This window comes from Macrobrachium nipponense, chromosome 21 (genome assembly GCF_015104395.2).
Source record: "Macrobrachium nipponense isolate FS-2020 chromosome 21, ASM1510439v2, whole genome shotgun sequence".
NCBI lineage: Eukaryota > Metazoa > Arthropoda > Malacostraca > Decapoda > Palaemonidae > Macrobrachium > Macrobrachium nipponense.
This window is the reverse complement of record NC_087212.1, coordinates 4,415,902-4,437,648: the sequence shown is the minus strand read 5'-3', so window position 1 is coordinate 4,437,648 and position 21,747 is coordinate 4,415,902. Positions and strand designations below refer to the sequence as shown.

The window sequence follows — 21,747 nt, the reverse complement described above, 5'->3', positions numbered from 1 at the left end:
CACTGGCCCCTTTGGTGGGCTTGTTCCCCATGAATAATATAAAAATAATAATAATTAATAGTAATAATACTAATAATTAAGAACAGGTATCTTTAAACGCTGAGAACAAATTCTAGAAGAAATGCTGGGAGTTAGTCCCCGCATCTGGTCTTCATAAATCACCATTTTATCACTTAGAATTACAGTCCATTTGGGAATTTGATCGTCGTGAATAGTCATAGCTTCATTTAGAATACGAATGAATAAATTCTCAGCATTTCTCCTCTGGAATGTATTCCTACATTAGCAGTAGGAATAAATTCCAGCGGAGGAATGTTGGGAATTTACGAAATTATTATGATGTATGTATGACCTTGTAGCTAATACCGCAGGAGATGAGTTGCGTGTGAGAAATACTAATTCCCAGCATTTCCCCTCTGGAATTTATTCCTACATTAGCAGTAAGAATAAATTCCAGTGGAGAGATTTGGGAATTTACGAAATTATTATGATATTCCCCTGTGCAGTACCAATTCAGCTTGAGATAAATTATACGTGAAAAATGCCGGGAATTCTCAAGTGCATTTAATCTTAATAAATTCCTCTCGTATTCTGTCGCTGTTTATTGTTCGCATTCCGGCAACTGCTGAGCCAAAGCCGGTGACCAGATGGCTCGTTCAAGTTAGGCCTAAAACCACGAGAGGAGTTTGTGGGTGGCCAAGTGGTTCTCTCTCTCTCTCTCTCTCTCTTCTTTTGTGAGTGACGCACCCGGCGAGGACTGGGAGATGATGATGATGATGATGATGATGATGATGGCTTTTGGCAAACAGCCTTCCTGCATTCGTCACGGACGCTCTAGACCGAGGACCCGCCCTACCCCCTCCTTCGCTGCTTTTTTGGCATACACACACACACTCTCTCTCTCTCTCTCTCTCTCTCTCTCTCTCTCTCAGGGGACACTAAGGGACACTCAGGATTCAGAGGGGACACTTCGACATCCCATTGGTATGACTGTTTCTAACTCCCCTCTTCCCTAACCCCCTACCCTTTTGCTGGGCTCCCCTCCCTCCTCCCACCCACCCCACCCGTGTCCGTACCCCTACCCTCATGCTGTATCTTCCCCTTCCTCTCCATACCCCTACCCCTGATCTGTATCTTCCCCTTCCACTCCCTACCCCCCTACCCTTTTTCTGTATCGTCCCTTCCACTCCCTACCCACCCCCCTACCCTCGGCACCCCGTGGACCCTCTGTCCCTTACGGGACGTACCGTGGCACCGCCTTGGTGGTGGCCCTGGCACCCTCCTAGTATGATGATGCAACTCTTGTGGGCGTGGCGTGTTCGAAAGTTGCGTGTCTGCCGTGGGCGGCCGGCGAGAACGCCAGGCGCCGTACTTAGGACATTTGTTACGGAGTGTAATATTATTTATGTATGCAGCATTTATTCATATGCATAGTTATACATATAGCAATTGTTCGTAGGCAGAAATTGTGCCTTGTATTATTGCTGTGTGTATGTATGTATATATTTATCCATATCAGTTACTCATATACAAAAACTGTATCGTATTATTTCTACATGTTTGTATATGTATGTATATATGCATATCAGTTATTCATGCACAGAAGCTGTTTGTGTTATTTATACATGCATGTATGCGCATATTTATACATATCAGTTATTCGTATGCAAATTTTTTTTATCTTATCATTTGTGCATGAATGTACGTATATATTTATTCATATCAGTTATTCGTGCTCAGAAACTATTTTTGTTGTTATTTATACTTGCATGTATGCGCATATTTATTCATATCAGTTATTCATGCACAGAATCTGTGTTTGTGTTGTTATTTATACATGCATGTATGTGGATATTTATTCATACCAGTTATTCATGTTTGTGTTGTTATGTATACATGCATGTATGTGGATATTTATTCATATCAGTTATTCATGCACAACAACTGTATTTGTGTTGTTATTTATACATGTATATGATCATCTTTAGTCATACACATGAATTATCTGTTGCATTTCTCGAGTCCTGTACTAAATGTGCTCGTAACTGTAGCCAATAATATCAAAGTTTAACTTATTTTTATCCGCTATGATTAACTATATAAGAGCGACAGTGATGTTAGTGATAGCTTCCTTGAATTCTTGGGAGCGTTCATCCTTTGTCGTGATAATAATAATAATAATATTAATATTTTGTTGAAAATAATGACAGTTCTCAACGAATTAATCTTATACAAGGTCTTTTCAATTCTCCTGATTAGAATTCCAATGTTCATATTTGTCATAATTAGGATGGTTGTCAAAAATATTTTATCAAAAATATTTTTTATAAAATATTTTTGACAAATAAGAATATTGGAATTCTACTCAACAACCCAGCTGAGACAGAAAAACGATTTATAATCATCAGGAGAATTGAAAAGACAATAATAATAATAATAATAATAATATAATAATAATAATAATAATAAAATAATAATAATAATGATATAATGTAATTTCGTAAATTTCCGATTTTAAATAATATATTACTTATAATAGTTAATGTTTCCTCCCCTTTTTCCTCACCATCCTGACTCGTCCAAATCTCGGCGCGCCCCTCCCCCCGCCCCCGCCCCCCCCCGCCCCCGCCCCTCCCCCACCCTTAAAAGGAAAAAAAAGTTACTGACGGCAATGATTCGTAGAAACTCCCGAATTTTGGGGGCAGACGTTATCTTGGTCACGTAAGCTGCGTGTCTGGTCTATTCCGAGGTCTATTTTCCTCTCTCTCTCTCTCTCTCTCTCTCTCTCTCTCTCACTCTCCCCCCATGAGGGGGAATGGTTCCCGTGAGGGGAAAGGGGAGGGGTGGGGGGGGGGGTATATGTTCCTCTCGCGACTGCGCGGACTTATGACGCCTGAGATAAGGTAAGTAAAGTAGGCCTGACTGACTGTCTGTCAGTCTGTCTGGAATGCTATTATTATTATTTATTATTATTATTATTATTATTATTATTATTATTATTATATTATTATTTTTTATTATGAAATAGCTGAGAATGCTAGAATTTTTTTTTTATATAATAATATCACTAAATTTGTCATTTTATTATTATTATTATTATTATTATTATTATTATTATTATTATTATTATAGTAGTAGTAGTAGTAGTAGTAGTAGTAGTAGTAGTAGTAGTATGAAAAAACGAAAATGCTTGGAATATTTTTGTATAATAATATTCCTAAAATTTACAAGTCATTTTATTATTATTATTATTATTATTATTATTATTATTATTATTATTATTATTATTATTATTATTATAATGAAACAGCGGAAATGCTTGTATTATTTCTTTTATAATAATGTTGCTAATGCCTGTGAAGTATTATTATTATTATTTTTTTTTATTCCATTGTAATATATCATACTGAGTACCTTGACATGCACTGGCACATGACAAGTTTTGTGTCATGGAACGTTGCAAAAGGATGTTCAGTGTGGTTTTGACAGTTCCTTTTATTTATTTATTTATTGAGAAAAATTTAAGTGTTTACCATGTAAAAATCATAGTCTGTTATGTACAGTCATACATCTGTTACTTACAGTTTCCTGTGGTCATGTCACTTCGTGGAGTCAGACCTCAGTCATACTGCAGTGTTTCGTTGCCTAAGTTCTCCACCTGGTATGACTCATCTAATCGATTAAAGATTTTAATTTTTCTTTTTATTCTGCTTGCGCTAACCTTCCTATAGCAATATTCTGCATGTACTGTAGGGCTTCCTATTATTATTATTATTATTATTATTATTATTATTATTATTATTATTATTATTATTATACTCCGAGGTAGAGCGAATTGCATATGAAATGCATTTGTAGTTTAATGTTTGTATATATATATATATATATATATATATATATATATATATATATATATATATATATATATATATACACTTATGTAACTTATACCCCTCTTAATGGTTTAGTGGGTGAAGAGCGTCCTGTCTAAGTCCTGAATTCTTGGTTCCGTGGTTCGAGCCCACGAGCCGACGAATTTCTTCACAAAAAAAAAAAAAAAAATCGCTTTGGTTAATATATATGAAAGTGTATTAATTCCGAGGTGGAGTGAATTAGATATTAAAGGACACTTGTATACTTAAGCATTTAATGTCTTATTATATATATATATATATATATATATATATATATATATATATATATATATAGATATATATATAATATAATATATATATATATATATATATAATATATTATATATATGAAGGAAGTTAGCAACTGTACATACATACTAACGTACAAATAACAGCAATGCAGAAATAGCAGTAGTGGAGCCGGAAGTAATATACGTCACCTTCATTGCAGATCTCTCGATCATGTCAGTATTGACATGTCTTGAACCAGACGCAAATTAACACGTAAAAGCCGAGCTTTGGTATTTAATACCTTCTCCAGTGTTCCTTGAATATTATAATTAGTTTAGGTATATATTTTTTATTTTGGCTTGTCCTAATTTCCTTTGTGTTTTTGATTTTTCTGTCTTGTTTTCTCTGCGTCTCTTTTTTTTTTTTTCTTAGTCCGTCGTGGATCGGCGCTATGACGTCATCACTCCATTCATGCTTACGTGCGGCTTTCCAAGGTACTCCTGGTAAGTGACGTCACTATGTGACGTCATATTTGCGACGCGGCAGACGGTCGGGTGCGCCATTGATTCCGACCACAGGTCACTGGGTAGGACTCTCTCTCTCTGTTCACTCTCGTCTTTTTACCTCGTATCTCGTTTCTCTCTATTTCATTTTTTTTATTTCTTTTTGTCCATCTGTTCTCTCTCTCTCTCTCTCTCTCTCTCTCTCTCTCTCTCTCATCTGTTCATTCTTTTCTTTTTACCTCGTATCTCATTTTTCTACCATTCTCTGTTTCTCTTTATCTCATTTTTTTAGATTTTTTGTCAATCCGTTCTCTCTCTCTCTCTCTCTCTCTCTCTCTCTCTCTCTCTCTCTCTCTCTCTCTCTCTTGTTCATTCTCTTCTTTTTACCTCGTATCTCATTTTTTTACCATTCTTTGTTTCACCTTATCTCATTTTTGTGTCCGTTCTCTCTCTCTCTCTCTCTCTCTCTCTCTCTCTCTCTCTCTCTCTCTCTCTCTCTCTCTCTCTCTCTCTCTCTCTAGAGAGCCTGAACATGCATGGCTTAGAAACATTCAAAATACTGAAAGGCATAAAAAAAGTAGACAGTAACCTATTTACGTTAAACGAAAACCAGACGAGAAATAATGGATGAAAACTAATAGAGCTGAAGAGATACGACACATTCCATTGCGGGAACTTCTTCACATACCATGGAATAACATATAAGATATGTGAGTCGTGGAATAAACTGCCACCAGAAGTTGTAAACAGCAAATCATTAGAAGGACACTGTGAATGAACAGTAAAACTTGCTCGTAGAGATAAGTGGGCACACGATGTCTCCTCATATGATCGACTAGTAAGTCTTTGATGAGACATCCTAATCCTTGTGTAACTCTCTCTCTCTCTCTCTCTCTCCTCTCTCTCTCTCTCTCTCTCTCTCTTATACAGTGAACTCGACCCGACCGTCTCCAAACATACCCATATCCATTTTCCTTCCTAGCAAGACGATTGTGTCATGAGATCGCTAGAGGATGATGCCCTGACAGACGTCGAGAGGCCACTTGGCACTGGTGCCAAGGCATGCCCATTTTTTACATTCGCCAGACCTATTTGCCGGCTATGTCCGTGAACGCCGAGAGCAATAACTGATGTATTTTTATGTGCGTGAAGAAGACATCTTGGGTTTCGTCCTGTGAATTTATATTTAGGGAATGTCTCTGGTTGATGTGACTTTTGTATTCTCTCTCTCTCTCTCTCTCTCTCTCTCTCTCTCTCTCTCTCTCTCTCTCTCTCTCTGAGAAACTTCTCATACTCTCAAACAAAGGTGCATGAACTTGCCTTATACAAAGACTGTCTGAAAGACATTTTGATTTGAGAGAGAGAGAGAGAGAGAGAGAGAGAGAGAGAGAGAGAGAGAGAGAGAGAGAGTGGAAACTGGACGTGATTATATATTCAGAAGTTTGAAGTTTACCATAGAAATGCTCTCATTTCCGATTGATTTAAACAAAAGATGAATCATATTATGTGAAATTAAATAGAGAGAGAGAGAGAGAGAGAGAGAGAGAGAGAGAGAGAGAGAGAGAGAGACTTGCTCCCTCGTCCCCTTCAAAAATGATGTCTGGTATTTTAATTCGTTTCCTGCGCGTGTCTTTCCGGTCTCTCTACGAGATAACGAGCGTTATCGACATAAGGCCAACATTTACAACAACTACAAAATTTGAAAGTTTCTTTTTATTTTTTTTATTTTTTTTTTATTAGTTCTAGTACGTATCGCCTCCTCTCTCCTTCTAAGTAAGTCTTTAGTTATTCCTTGAGCTGAAAATAAAATTTATTATTATTATTATTATTATTATTATTATTATTAGCCATCAAGACTGCGCATGCGCGAGTGTGAAATTCAGCTTCGTTGTTCTCTTTACTGATTGATTATCAAAGCTAATATAAAAGTCATAAATGAATGAGAATCGTTAGTGTGTCTTGAAGAATGAAAATAAGAAAATTGTACGGTAACAAAACGCATTATAAATATAATAAAAACATTAATAAAAGGATTAACAAAACCAACATTTTGGAATCCATTACAAGACGCACAGATGAATATTAAAAAACGAACATTTTAAAAAATCACTCTGAATGAATGAATACGAAAAACGATGCCATAACGAACCACAGTCCCGATAGAATCACTCAAAAACACTCGTAACCTCATCAGTCACCTTTCGACCATAGCGTCATCATCGATAACACAGTCCTCGAAAGCTACTTAGATCTAAGAACGTATTTGGGGTCCGTCAACACAGATTATTCAGTCCGCTGATGATAGCGCTTGCCTTCAAGCAAGCCTTTTGACGTCACGTGACGGGGATCAGCGCTGGTCCATTTCTCACGAAATGTGCTTTGATTGGGCGTAACGTTAATTCGTAGCTCTGCCGGGATGCTTAGCGTCTTGTCTTAGTATCAGGGAAGGCATGACTCATTGGTTTTATACATATACATTTATATAATATATATATATATATACATATATAGATATATATATATATATATATATATATATATATATATATATATAGAGAGAGAGAGAGAGAGAGAGAGGTATATTTCTGTCTTATGTGTGGAGTATATTGTTTTATGTAAACTTGTAAAAAATATTCACAGAAATGTGCAAACAAACTTGGACACACACACACACACACACACACACACACAATATATATATATTATATATATATATATATATATATATATATGTGTTGTTCGAATGTTTCATCATACATTTACAAATTAATTTAATCGCTTGATAGATCCACAAGAGCAAAAATAATTGAGACCGTCACCTTCACCTCCCATCAATAATGCCACAAAGCATCGACACAGTAAACTAAAAGTGACCAGACAATGGCATTATTGACTTTACTACTCCCATAACATTATAAGGAGGCTTGGCAGAGTTGCCAGATATCACCATCCGTCTCATCTCGTAACGTCTAGAAAGAAACATTTGGCAACTGGTCGAATCTGTGTGGTTACTTGTGGTGTACACTATCCTTATTCGAACTTGTCTTTTCACTATGATGAACCTGACGATATATTTATTAATTGAAAATAACGCAACTGTGCAAATATATTTAAAAATTTATTTATACAGAGCATTGGAGAATCTGTACGGGTTACCCTTTATCAATCTGCAATCAATATGTTTATTAGCTTGGTCGATGCATTTATAGCGTTGCTTGATAAATATATCTCTGCTTTCACGCACTGTTTTCACAAGCAGAATGTATGTGCTTTAAATGTCAACCAATGGAGTATGTTATGGTAACGTGGATTTACGTAGACGATGTATATATTTATAGCTTGTGAATCTTGGATGCGAGATGTGAAATAGCCTATGGCATTGTTATCTTTCTAAGTTCATTTAAAGTGTAGTAAATATAATTACTCTAATGGCCTTCAGTCCTTATTATGAATCATTGCCTCTTGCAAAACACCACTATAAGGTTTTGGTGCAAATTCCAATAATGTTTGGCATCTGACAGGGCAGGTATGTAGACCCACAATATATTTCTGTATCTGCCAAGAATTTTATAACTGAAGGGCAGTTTTAATTATTTGTTTATTTATTTATTTATTTATTTTTTTATGTTGAGGAACCATAAAGATGAAGTATGTGCTCTGAATGCATATAGTCTCTTCTCGTGAAGCGATCTCTAACTTATTTTCCAGTATTCTACTTTTTTCTTTATATTTCTCTCAAGATCTACTTGACTCTTGGGTACGACCAGTCATGAGACGTGTTTGCAACACGGTCTGGGTTATCAGCTATGCAGATGGGTATCTGGGCATCGCCCGGACTTCATGTACATTCAGCCGATAAGATCATATCGCCAAAGCATTCAGTCAGATGGTTACTTACTTTTGCAGTTTCGTAACTTCAGATCATATTTTATTTTCAGAAAAGAGACATCAAGCTTTGCTTGTCATGTCCAAATCTTTTCTTTTTTTATTCTTAATCCTTGAGAATTCGGTTCCAAATCATTCCTTATATTCTCAATCCTTAGGAATCTTGTTCTGTCATTCTTTCTTCATAACTTTTTACCCCCAATAGACAGGACCTTTTCCCACCCGTCATGTTTACTTGTTCTTCGTGTGTTTTCATGATTTAAAAGTCTTGGAAAAGAAGGTAGATGCTTAATATACACGAATGAGCGTCTAAATTACTGAACTAAGCGCCTCAGTGGCGTGGTTGGTATGGTGTTGGCGTCCCACCTCGGTGGTCGCGAGTTCGATTCTCGGCCATTCCATTAAGGAGTGAGAGATGTGTATTTCTAGTGATAGAAGTTCACTCTCGACGTGGTTCGGAAGTCACGTAAAGCCGTTGGTCCCGTTGCTGAATAACCACTGGTTCCATGCAACGTAAAAACACCATACAAACAAACAAACAAAATTACTGAACTGAATGTCCTCTTGGGATGACGTTGCTAGCCCCACAGAATGACCCTTGAGCTCATAATATGCCATGTTGGTCTGGCATACCTTGGTTGTCTACTATCCAGATACTGACAAGACCGAATTTGTTAAAAATCTAGTTCAGGTAATGTGTTCGTAAGAAAGTTTAAAGCCTGACTTACTCTCGTGTTCATCATCTCGACAAGGTGGATTTTAGATTTAATTCTGATTTTAACGAAAAACAGGTTCGTGGCTGATGCTTCTGTATTCTTTGGCATGAAAGATACTGCTTCGTGTGTCCTTGTGTGTGTTAGCTTTTAGTTTTTATGCCTGTATTAATGTATGAGAAGATTAAACTTGATTGATACACTAACATAAAAGAATCACCAGACGTTTGCATTATATTGAATGACGGAGCCGAAGCTGACTTTGAACTTTATAGTAATTTTGGGCATTTCACTGGTGACATATGGTATTGTGACGCCAGTTTGATTGTGGGAATACCAAAACATTCCCATATACTAAGACCATTGCGTGGAAAGCTTTTTAAAAAAAATGTGCTGGAATTTCGACTAAAAAAATAATTTAAAAAAACACACACCACTAAATTCAGTGCTTAAATTTCGACTTAAAACACACACACACACACATACACACACACCACACACACCACACACACACTCGACACACACACACTACTAAATTCAGTTTGTTTTTTATCCTCTTCAAGAAAATCATTTTAAAAATCATGCCCTTGTTGTCATAAAAAAAACCATTTTTTTTTTACTTGCCCCATGAAAAAAACATAATACGGATGGCTAGTGATGACGTCACAGCAGACTTCTTTTTGTTTTATGAGTAAACTTTCCGGTGGTGTTCGTTTGTCGGGAGGAAACCGGACGTGGTCCGTTTGGCAAAGGATATCCGATGTCTTCCTTTGTGCATTTCTGTAGTTGTATGTTTATTACAATTCCTCACTTATTGCGTGTCTATTTCATTCCTTCGTTTTGTGTGTGTGTTCGTTTCCTTTAATGTATTTTACGTTTTGTTTATTTCACTTAAAAGTTTCACTTTTCATTTTCACTTTTATATATCGGATTCTCTTCATAAACACACACACATACCTCTTACAAGAGAGAGAGAGAGAGAGAGAGAGAGAGAGAGAGAGAGACGTGTTCCGTACCAGAACCATCTAATCACGTTTAGTGACGTTTTTCTGGTGGGTCACCCTTCCAGTCAGTGGCCCTGCCTGCCCCCGTGGTGTTCAGCTTCTTCCACTAACATACTAACTTCACGTAGTGTCTGATTGGAGTGCTTTGTCTCACGCCAATTTAAAAAAAAAAATAGTTTTCGTATTTCAATATATGTAGGCTTTTCGCAAAATTGACAAAAGTAGCGTAAGACTCTCTCTCTCTCTCTCTCTCTGTCTCTGTCTGTTCTCTCTCTCTCTCTCTCTCTGGGGACTGATAATTGCATGTTTGTTTCTGTGCGTTGAAAGGAATGTAATTGACGACTAGAAGATGGAGGTTTGCGGTACAAAAATGAAGGAAAAAAACAGGCTAAATTAGCCCTTGGGTCAAAAGGGATTAGAGATGACTTTTCCATTAGCTGTGATAAAGAGAAATGATGACTGATCTCTCTCTCTCTCTCTCTCTCTCTCTCTCTCTCTCTCTCTCTCTCTCTCTCTCTCTCGCTTTTAAGAGGCGATCACTGATTTATTTGATGTTGGGTAAACGTATATAAAAAAATAGAGGACATGCTCTCTCTCTCTCTCTCTCTCTCTCTCTCTCTGCGCGCGCGCGCGCTTTTAAGAGGCGATCACTGATTTATTTGAAGGGGGATTACTAACGAAATTCAAAATATAGTTTTATCTGGTAGCTTTACAAGCCATTGAGTGTACAGATTGTTAATTTATAAAGCAATTATTTCGAGTATTATAAAGTCCTCTTGGTTGCTGTAAGATCTTATAGTTATCTATAGTGCGGACTGGTAGACAAAGCCGGCACTATAATTTTTATTATTTATTATAGTGTGGACAAAGTCGGCATTATAGTTTTCTTTCCAGAACACTTAAAATCGAGAGTAATTGGGAGATGTCTCCTTCCCAAATTAGAGGCGTATTTCCTTGGCAGTATTTATTTTTTATTATTTGTGTAAGGAAATGTGCATAGACTTAAATAATAGGATGATGCAATAAAAAAATCCAGGTTATATTATTATTATTGATGTAAGAGGTCCACAATAATAAAAAAATGTTCCGAGTTAGTGTATAATTTAAGAACCGTTTACAAAGCTTCCGACCCTTTCCTCCCGTTTTTTTGACTGAAGATGAACCTAGGGAAGGGAATTATACACGAACTCGCAACATTTTTTTTTTTATTATTGTAGACCTCTTAGAACATTATGAATATATACTTCGCGATAGAGAGTTTTTCCCAATCCAAACAATTATATTATTACTTATTTATTATTATTTTGTTTTTTTTTTATTTTTTTTTTTTTTTTTGGCTACTATCATTCTTTCCAATTCGACTGGGTGGTATTTATAGTGTAGTTTTCCTTGGGTTACATCCTGCCTCCCTTAGGAGTCCATCACTTTTCTTACTAGTCGCCGTTTCTAGGATCACACTCTTCTGCATGAGTCCTGGAGCTACTTCAGCCTCTAGTTTTTCTAGATTCCTTTTCAGGGATCTTGGGATCGTGCCTAGTGCTCCTATGATTATGGGTACGATTTCCACTGGCATACCCCATATCCTTCTTATTTCTATTTTCAGATCTTGATACTTATCCATTTTTTCCCTCTCTTTCTCTCAACTCTGGTGTCCATGATATTATGACATCAATGAGTGATACTTATTATTATTATTATTATTATTATTATTATTATTATTATTATTATTATTATTATTGCCAAATCAACAACTTTTAACTACTTCTGTTGAAACCTGTAGTCGTTTGGTATCTAAAAACAAAAGACAAAAGTCGGCGTTGAAGACGCCGCACTTCAAATCTAATTCTTGAGAGAGAGAGAGAGACGACGGAGGCGAGAGAGGAGAAGATGAGAGAGAGGACGAGAGAGGAGGTTTATTTGAAGGGTCGTTTCTGGTTGCCCTTTTCGTGTTTTAGATGAATGCTATATTTAACGCCAGCGGGAGTCCGTTACCAAGGTCTTTAAAACCCCCCCCCCCCTCCTCTCTCTCCTCTCTCTCCTCTTCTTCTCTCTCTCTCTCGCTCTCTCTCTCTCTCTTGCTGTTGGAAATTAGCAAGTGGCAGTGGGTCACAATGCATCCCGAGAGAGCCAGTAGAGTTCTATAAATCTTGGTTTATTACCTAGACTTAAACGTTTAGGTATTTTCCCCTTGAGACAACTAGATTTATCGAGAGAGAGATAGAGAGAGAGAGGTGTATTTGAAGGGCGTTCTGGTTGCCCTTTCGTGTTTAGATGAATGCTATATTTAATGCCAGGGAGTCCGTACCAAGGCTTTAAACCCCCCCCCCCCTCTCTCTCTCTCTCTCTCTCTCTCTCTCTCTCTCTTACTGTTGGAAATTAGCAAGTGGCAGTGGGTCACAATGCATCCCGAGAGAGCCAGTAGAGTTCTATAAATCTTGGTTTATTACCTAGACTTAACGTTTAGGTATTTTCCCCTTGAGACAACTAGATTTATAGAGAGAGAGAGAGAGAGAGAGAGAGAGAGAGAGAGAGAGAGAGAGAGAAATTGATTTATTGAAGATTATCTGGCGTCACAACTGCTAATGGTTATTGACGCCAAAGAGAGAGAGAGACATATCAGGTCTTTCAAGGTAGTAAAAATGAAGTATTAAAAAATATAGCCACTTGAAAAATTTACATTTCTGTGCGTGCGTGAGAGGAGAGAGAGAGAGAGAGAGAGAGAGAGAGAGAGAGAGAGAGAGAGAGAGAGCAGGACCTCAAGGCAGTGAAATTAAAAGGTAAAGTATATGACTGTACCAAAATAATAAATATTTCTTAGAGAGAGAGAGAGAGAGAGAGAGAGAGAGAGAGAGAGAGAGAGAGAGACATCTCTGACGCCATTTTCTTCATCACTTCAACCTGCAAGATTTCCCTAGCTTATAAAAAAAAGGACAGAAGACAGTCAGACACCTGACAAGCCGTCCGATGTAACCTATGATTGCGTGAGCCAAAGTCTGTGTGTGTGTGTGTGTGTGTGTGTGTGTGTGTGTGCCAAGCATCTTGTATCACATTTCTGAGCCTCTCCGGGCAAGTATGCAGGTCAAGTCGTCTTTATGCAAATGATCTGTTGATTTGTGCATAATGAGGTTTTTACTCTTTTTCGTTCAATGTAAGTTATTTGCATAATTTTATTTCGTATGTTTGTTTGTCAAATTTCAAGCGGGAATGAATAATGTAACTGCCCCATCCCCCCCCTCTCTCTCTCTCTCTCTCTCTCTCTCTCTCTCTCTCTCTCTCTCTCTCTCGTTTTTTGTCACTCCATCCTCTCTTCCTCCATCCATCCCCTCTCCACTTTCTGTGACCTAAAAGAATCTTTTATCCTTTGATTTCCATACGAAAAAAGGTAAATCAACATATTTATAAATGTATGCAAAGATTAACAACAATAATATAAGTCAGGAAAGCTATTTCATGTCCCTTAGAACTTTGATTTAGCGTTTAGTACTCTCTGTAAGGTACTAGAATTTTAAATAAGAAAGCAAAATATTATTTATTCTCGTAGTATGCTTGACATTTTTTCTCTCTGTTCGCCCTCCCATAGCTGGAAACGTTGGTGAGTATCTATAGTGTATTATTGGTTGAATAATCTGTGAATGCCCTTTGGATTTTAAATAATAATAATAATAATAATAATAATAATAATATAATAATAAAATAAAAATAATAATAATAATAATAATAATAATGCTCAAATTTAGCTTTTCAAGGCATACGTTGATGATTAATAATAACCTAATAATAATAATAATAATCCAAAGAAATCTCATAATCACATGAGTCAATAAAATGGGAAAGTATTTAAATAACAAAATCAGACAGGCATACTACTGTTGATTTACTTTCCCAATAATAATAATAATAATAATAATAATAATAATAATAATAATAATAATAATAATAATGCTCCAAATTCAATTCCGAAGATATAACACATTATGGTTTTCAAGCTCTAATGAGTGCCAAAAGCTAACAGTTAAAAAAAAAAAACCAAGGCTATCAAGCAATGTTTAGTCACTGAGATTTGGAAGTGCCCTAAGATGTGACAGTTTCTCTCATCGATCTCACTGCTTACACGTGTAGTTGCACCAGCTGTGTGAACGAAGGGCAGATGGTTCTCCCACTTGAGCCAGGTGGCAAAAGGTGGAATGGAATGAATATTGCTCTTGGAGAGAAGAATGTCGTGGTGGCTGTTTGTTTGTTTTCTATTTGTTATAGGTAAATATGAACCTACAGCATAATTCTGTTAAAAAGCAATATATTCAGTCCATTCCACTCTCACCACCTGGCTCGGTGGGAGACCATCTATCTGTCCTTCATCTTCAGCTGGTGCGACTATTACCCCTGAAAAGTGAGATCGACGAGGGAAACTGTCACATACCCAAGCGCCCTCAATCCCGGAGACTACGCGACAGATTTATTTTGTTTTTGTTTCGTTTTTTCTTCAGTGTTTGCTTTTAACTGACAGTGGAGCTTGGAAGTAAAGAAGTAAAGCCTTGAAGTTCGAATTTTGTCTATTATTATTATTATTATTATTATTATTATTATTATTATTATTATTATTATTATTATTATTATTTTAATGGATACAAACAGCTTCTCAGGTCATTCAGCAGTTGGGTTGTTAGAAAAATAACAGGCTTTATTTGGGGAGGACACGAGATCTAAACACACACACACACACATTTAAAAAATCTGGAATCTAAACCGTCCTGTCTTACTGAACCTAGCACCAGTGGTATGAATATATACACACACTGAGGTTGTGTGGTTATTTTGTGCATACCCATTTATGTATGAATGAATACATTAAAAGCAGAACTTCATACATGCATACATACATTTATATATGAATGAATACATTAAGAGTAGAACTTAAAAAAAAAAGGTCCTTATAACCTCCCGTTACGTGAGTCCTATTCAAGGTAAAAGGATTAGTCAGTATTAAATCCACTCAGACTACAGAATATCAGTCGAGTCGGATTCTTCGAAAGAATTGATGTCACAAACATCCACCTACGTAGACGACCGTTGCTGTAAACTTTAGCAAAAAACCTTCGAATACAGGCATTTTATGGGTAGAATCCAGGATATGTTTCCACCTAGAGTAAGGATTTGAGGTGATTAGTCCTTTAAAATACTCACAAAAATATGGATTGATTCCCATATTGAAAGGTGCCACACTGCCCAAATAACTTACAGTTAATCTTTGTTATTAAATTTTAGCAAAAAACTTACAATGCTTAAGCATTTTATGGGTAGAGTCCAGTATAATTATCCATCTAGAGTAAGGATTTGAGGAGATTAGTCCTTTAGATTACTCACAAAAATAGGGATTTATCCCCAGATTAAAACTGGTCTATTGGTTCTTACAGAGATGACGTCAAAACCTCTCTCTCGATGATTGTCGTGATTCCAGAGCAGGTCATTTCAATGGATGGGGTGTAGTCATTCGTTCAACCTTGACTGGTTGACACTTGAAGAAGATTGGGCCTTGTTGGCTGGTACTCAGAGAGAGAGAGAGAGAGAGAGAGAGAGAGAGAGAGAGAGAGAGAGAGAGGATGATGATGATATATTTGTAAGTAAAAATGAGGTCCATAAATAACGAATTGATTTACAAGAACGCCTGGCTCCATTCCATCATCCACTGGCAGATCTCTCTCTCTCTCTCTCTCTCTCTCTCTCTCTCTCTCTCTCTCTCTCTCTCTCTCTCTCTCTCTCTCTCTCTCTCTCTCTCTATCTCTCTCTCTCTCTCTCTCTCTCTCTCTCTATATATATATATATATATATATATATATATATATATATATATATATATATATAAATATATATATATATCGACACAGTCCACGACGTACAGGGCGTTTTTATTTTTCACATGTTAAAGACGATCAAGGGCAGGAACACGAAGAGATTCACATTATCCTTTAATCCTACGTTTAAATTATCTGTTAAATTATCATTTAACAGACTTCTATAGTTTCTCGTTTTCTCAATTTCAAACTCAACTCGATATATAACCTTACTTTATCGTGCTCTGTCTCTTACCTCTACCTGGTCTCTCTTCCACAATGAAATTACTTTTACTTTTCTCCTCCAGTACTTTCTCTAATAATTGCTTTCCTTCTAAGATCTTTTATAGAATTTTAAATAAATTACTCAATAAAAGGATTTCTGAACAGCCTATTAGTTTTAAGGTCCCAAACGCTCCCTCTTTATGCCATTTCCCGTATCTGTTTTACATGATAATTTTCGTAACGAGTTTACCAAGATTGTGCACAGATATTTGGAGCCGTAAATCCTAAAACTTATACCTAAAAACCAAAAATCCCAAGAACATTGGCTCGCTCTTCATGTCTAAAGATCGGCTCTGCCCTTTGATGACGTCGGGTGTCGTTTATGAATACACTTGTCCCAGATGTAATCTGGAAAATATGTTGGATCTACCCGGCGTCTTCTCAGGGTCAGGGCCGATTCCCATCGGGGCGTTAGTTACAGAACTGGGTGTAAATTATCTAACCCTGAAACATCTTATATAAGGAAGCATACTTTTAAATGTAAAGCTACAGTCAATTACGAAGATTTCAAAATTATTGGCCAAACAAGGGAACCCAACGAACTGTTGATTTTGGAAACTCTGAACATCAAACTACGAGTTCCAACTTTAAACAACCATTCCTCTGCTGTCCCATTATTCTGCCTAATTATTCTGTCTCTCCTTGTGCCTCTTGACGTTGTGTACTTTTAGTGTGTTTTTATCTTTGATGCTGAAGGTTGGTTAAGTGTTTGAGCTGTTTTTGGCTGTGGGTTTGGGAATATATGACTTTTACTTTTTATGATATTTGTTATTACTTTTATCTTTGTGTAATTTAGCTTTAATTTTTAAATACTCTTCTCGTCATTTGTAAGTTGTTTGGTATTTCTGGTCTGTTTTAATCAAGTGTGCATGTAATTTAAGTATGAGAGTTGTAATTTTACCATTAAACTGTTTTTACTTTTCAACTATTGGATCTTGTGATCAGCTCTTATTTTACGTTAACATTTTATACTTTATTTTGTAGAAAAATCCCTGAAGATGTGGCGATGTTGTCACGAAACGTAGGATTAAAGGATAATGTGAATCTCTTCGTGTTTCCTGACCCTTGATCGTCTTTAACATTATATTATATATATATATATATATATATATATATATATATATATATATATATAATATATATTATATATAGATATATATTTATTATATTTTATATTTATATTTATATTTATATTTATATTTATATATGTGAGTGTGTGTTGTAAATGTTATTTTCTGATGTTCAGATAATCCAAACTTAGTATATTTTATAATATACAATCGTGACATCACATCCCTTGACAGTTTAGAACGTAGGTGGAGTATTGCCAGTTCTTTATTGACGCCCTCTAATAATTTTTGAAGTCTTTCATCTTGTAATCAGAAAAACTGTTAAAGGTATCTAACCTAACCCAACCCAAGCGAACGTAACCTAACCTAACCCAACCTACAGTTAAAATATGCCAGTGAATAAGTTAAGGACAACAATCAGTTATCTAGGAATTAAAAGAAGTAAGGGAAGGTACCTCTAAGCATCATATTCAAGCAGAAAGAGGCATTTTTTTATGTTGTCTTATCTGATCAAACAGTCATTTATTTATTTATTTTTTTTCTCTTCGGGGTTCCTTGTTTAGCGGCCGCTTTGATGAGTCTTCACCAGGGACCTTGCCGTTAGAGCAGTGATTCTTAACTTTTTTTTTTCTTTTTTTTTTGGCAGTGGCCCAAAAATTTTGTCCACATTAACCAATGGCGACCCATGCCCTCATGCACATTTTATTTTTATATATAATTATGCTAATGAAAATGCGTTACAGAAATGAATATTGGCATGCAGAGATTTATATTAATTTTATTAATGCAAGCAGCACATTTGCGTAACAGTAATCCATGAGGAAGAAACAGTACATTAACTAGCATAAGGAAAACGTAAATTTTCCCAACTAATGATAATTATAATAAAAGTATTGAAGGAAATAATAAGCCCATAAATTTATAACCCTTAGGTATCTATACCGTGACCTTGGGGTCAGGAATCACTGTGTTGATGAGAAAGCCTGGTTAACTGGAGCCGTTGTCCTCAGAGGCTTTTAACCGCGACTACTCCCCGCTGCTAAGCGCAATTGCTGTGATAGTATCTGACACGTAGTTTATTAGCGTGGGCCAATTTTTTGGGGCAGGCTTATTGGGTGGGTATCCTGGTGCTAGGAGTAATTATCTTTGTCAGTATTTGACGTTTAGTTTATTTGCAGGGGTCAGTTTTTTGGGGTCATTCCAGGATTGTTTATTAGGTGGGTAATACCAAATTGAAGTGACATCATTGAAGTCATAAGATTCTTGTACGCGTGTATAAAATATTATTTAATATTTTGGTCAGGGGAATGTGGGTATTTTCACCGAAATCTCGTGTGTATTTTGTAACTGAATACTTGTTTGAGAGGATATAGAATCTCTGGACAGAGACAGGAAGATTTTTTACGTGTTTATAAAAAATATTAATATTTTGGTCAGAGGAATGTCGGTATTTTCATCGACATCTCGTGTATATTTTGTAACTGAATACTTGTATGAGTAGATATAGAATCTTTGGTCAGTGAAAGGAAATAGAAAAGATTCTTTCCCATTTTTTACTGTCCATTTGCTTTTCTCGTCGCATATCCTCATGATTCTGCCCCTGGTCTATCTCTGAATCATTGTCTCTTCTCCAAATGTTTACCTCTGACCTAACCCTTCAGAATGATTTGGTTAGCGTGTCTCCTGAAGAATTCATCTCGTTGTCTTACTCCTCAGAAGAATGCTTTTGTTTTCTTCTATTTGGTTTTTTTCTTATCTCGGAATCATTTTTCCAAGCCTCCTTTTAGGGGGCGGCATTTAGCCTATGACGTACTTCTCAAAACGGGCTGCTTTTCAAATCTCGATATTGGTATCTTTTATTTTCGTCCGCAGAACGATTGAACTATATCTTTTTCATGTCTGTGCAAAATGCGTCGCTTTGTCTAACTCATCGGGGCAGTTTCCTTGTCACAACTCGGAACCCTTTTTAACCCTTTGTAACCCTTTGTTTCTTGCTGTTTATTTACCCTTTTCCATAAAGAAATCTCCACCTTAGAAACTACTGGATAATTCGAGCGTCAATTCAGGCAATATCACCCAAAGGGAATCACTACTCTGCCCTCGAAGAGGAGACACTTGTCCCTCCTCTCATGGGCGCCAGTTGATTGATTGATTGGCCTCTTTTTTTTTTTATTGCAGATTGGCGTTGCAGTGATGACGTTCATCTTCTAAGGAGATGTATTTTTCTAAAATAATGGATGTGGGATGGGTGATTTTATATATGCACTCACGCTGGTATACCAAGCTTGGATGAATGAGTGATGAACGTTGGGTGTCAGTTCTATAACTTGCAACACGCTTTGCAGTTTGGTGTAAGCTGCAGTGGTTATGATACGGTCTGAAAGATTATGTAAATATCAAGGAAAAGTTACCTTTATAAGAAGGTTTCCTTATAAATAACTACGTGAAAATCTGTACTGAAATACGAAAGCCATATCCTCTAAATAACTATCAAACTCTGTCATTTTTGTTACAATTATACCATGATGATGTATTGACTATTTTAGCTGCTCATACAAATTCCTCGTTTAGGTGAACTGGAGCGTTATAATGTCCTATAATGATATAATGACATCTGTGACGTCATTTGACGTCATCTAGCGCCTTAATACCTTTTAATCTGAGTCGTTCTCGAAGTATTTTTGTGGTGACTGTTACGTGATTGGGTAGTTTTATCCTCCTCCATTTTGATAAAATGTAGTGACGTCTATCTTGAGTTTATTCCCTGTGATTTTATTAAAGAAGTAGTACCGTCCGTCTGATTTTATCCGTCACCATTTTATTAAAAAGTAATACCGTCAGTCTGATTTTATTCCCTGTAATTTTATTAAAAAGTAACACCGCCCGTTCTGAATTTAATCCATGTGACTTTAATAAAAAAAAGTAAACACCGTCTGTCAGATTTCATCTACCACCATTTTTATTTTCCAACCATTTTATGGAAAGGGAACACCGCCCCTCCACCCCCCACCCCCACCCCCTTCTGATTTTTAATCCCCTGTCATTTTATTTCAAAAGCAACCAGGTCTGTCTCATTCTCGTACGGGACCTGAAGATGCAAAGGAAGGCCCTGAAGATATATATAAATCTGTCAGCTAAGAGAGAGAGAGGAAGAGATAGGAAGAGGAGAGAGAGAGAGGAGAAGAGAGAGAGAGGAGAGAGGACCTTCGTAGCTCGCCAAAAAGAGCGGCATAGCTCAACATTTTTCGATGCGAGTGTGCAGGTGTAGTGTTCTTTTTTTTCTTTTTTTTTGTAACATCCTCTTGCGATGTCAGACTGACAGATTATTAAACACGGCCTCGTTCCTCTGGTAGGGGGAGGTTTGGAATTCGCCCTCTGCCTTTGTGTTCTTTGATTAAATTTATGTCAGAGTAGGCGTGGGATAGATCAGACGATATATATATATATATATATATATATATATATATATATATATATATATATATACAGAGAGAGAGAGAGAGAGAGAGAGAGAGAGAGAGAGAATATGGGTATCTCAGTGCCGTATATAACATAAGCCTGCAATAGAAAAAAAAGGGGGAAAGTGATGAAGAATTAAAATATTGGAAAACGTTAACAATCGGATGAAAAACAGAAGCAGTGAGAGAGTGCCAGTGTTTGTTTACTAACTTGACATATGATTTTGATTTTGCGGCATTCGAGTTTAACCTCCAATTTAAAATATTTCGTTGAATATATGTTTTGACAGCTGGATTAAAATCGTGAATATAAATATATATATTATATATATATATATATATATATATATATATATATATATATATATATATATATATATATAATATACATTACGTATCAGTGACTTTTTGTTCCTTGACACCTGTTTGGTGTAATCAATCAATCAATCAATTATTTTGATGATTACTGCATACACCATCTCACCGATGACAATTTCTTAAGCAAATGTAGAAAGCAGGAACACTTTTTTTCCCTAACACATTCTTTCGTCAGTTTGGCAGACAGAATCGTGTGCTTGTGTGTGTGTGTGTGTGTGTCTTTGGACCTACATAGTGTTTCCAAACACCGGTTGATTCAAGGAAGTTGGCAAAAGCAGAAGTATGTCCTTGCGCGTGCGGTATTTTTAGGTGTTTGGTATTAATTTATTAAGAAAAAGTAAACCAGTAATTTGGTCAGACGCTAAGAGGTTTGTACGTGATTACCTTATGCTGCATTCACAGACAAACGCCTTATGTCATATTTCGTCTTCTTAATCCTTGCAAATGTCATATTTCGCCTTCTCAGTCCTTACAAATG

General features: G+C 36.3%; 2 protein-coding genes across 3 annotated transcripts in view; one reads left to right on the top strand and one right to left on the bottom strand.

Annotated features, from left to right (window-relative positions):
- LOC135197730 (uncharacterized) overlaps positions 1 to 21,747 on the top strand; it is a 222,800-nt gene that overhangs the window by 165,229 nt on the left and 35,824 nt on the right. The gene's annotated exons all lie outside the window — the stretch shown is intronic.
- The window catches only part of LOC135197727 (solute carrier family 2, facilitated glucose transporter member 1-like), a 195,958-nt gene that overhangs the window by 173,287 nt on the left and 924 nt on the right, over positions 1 to 21,747 (bottom strand). The gene's annotated exons all lie outside the window — the stretch shown is intronic.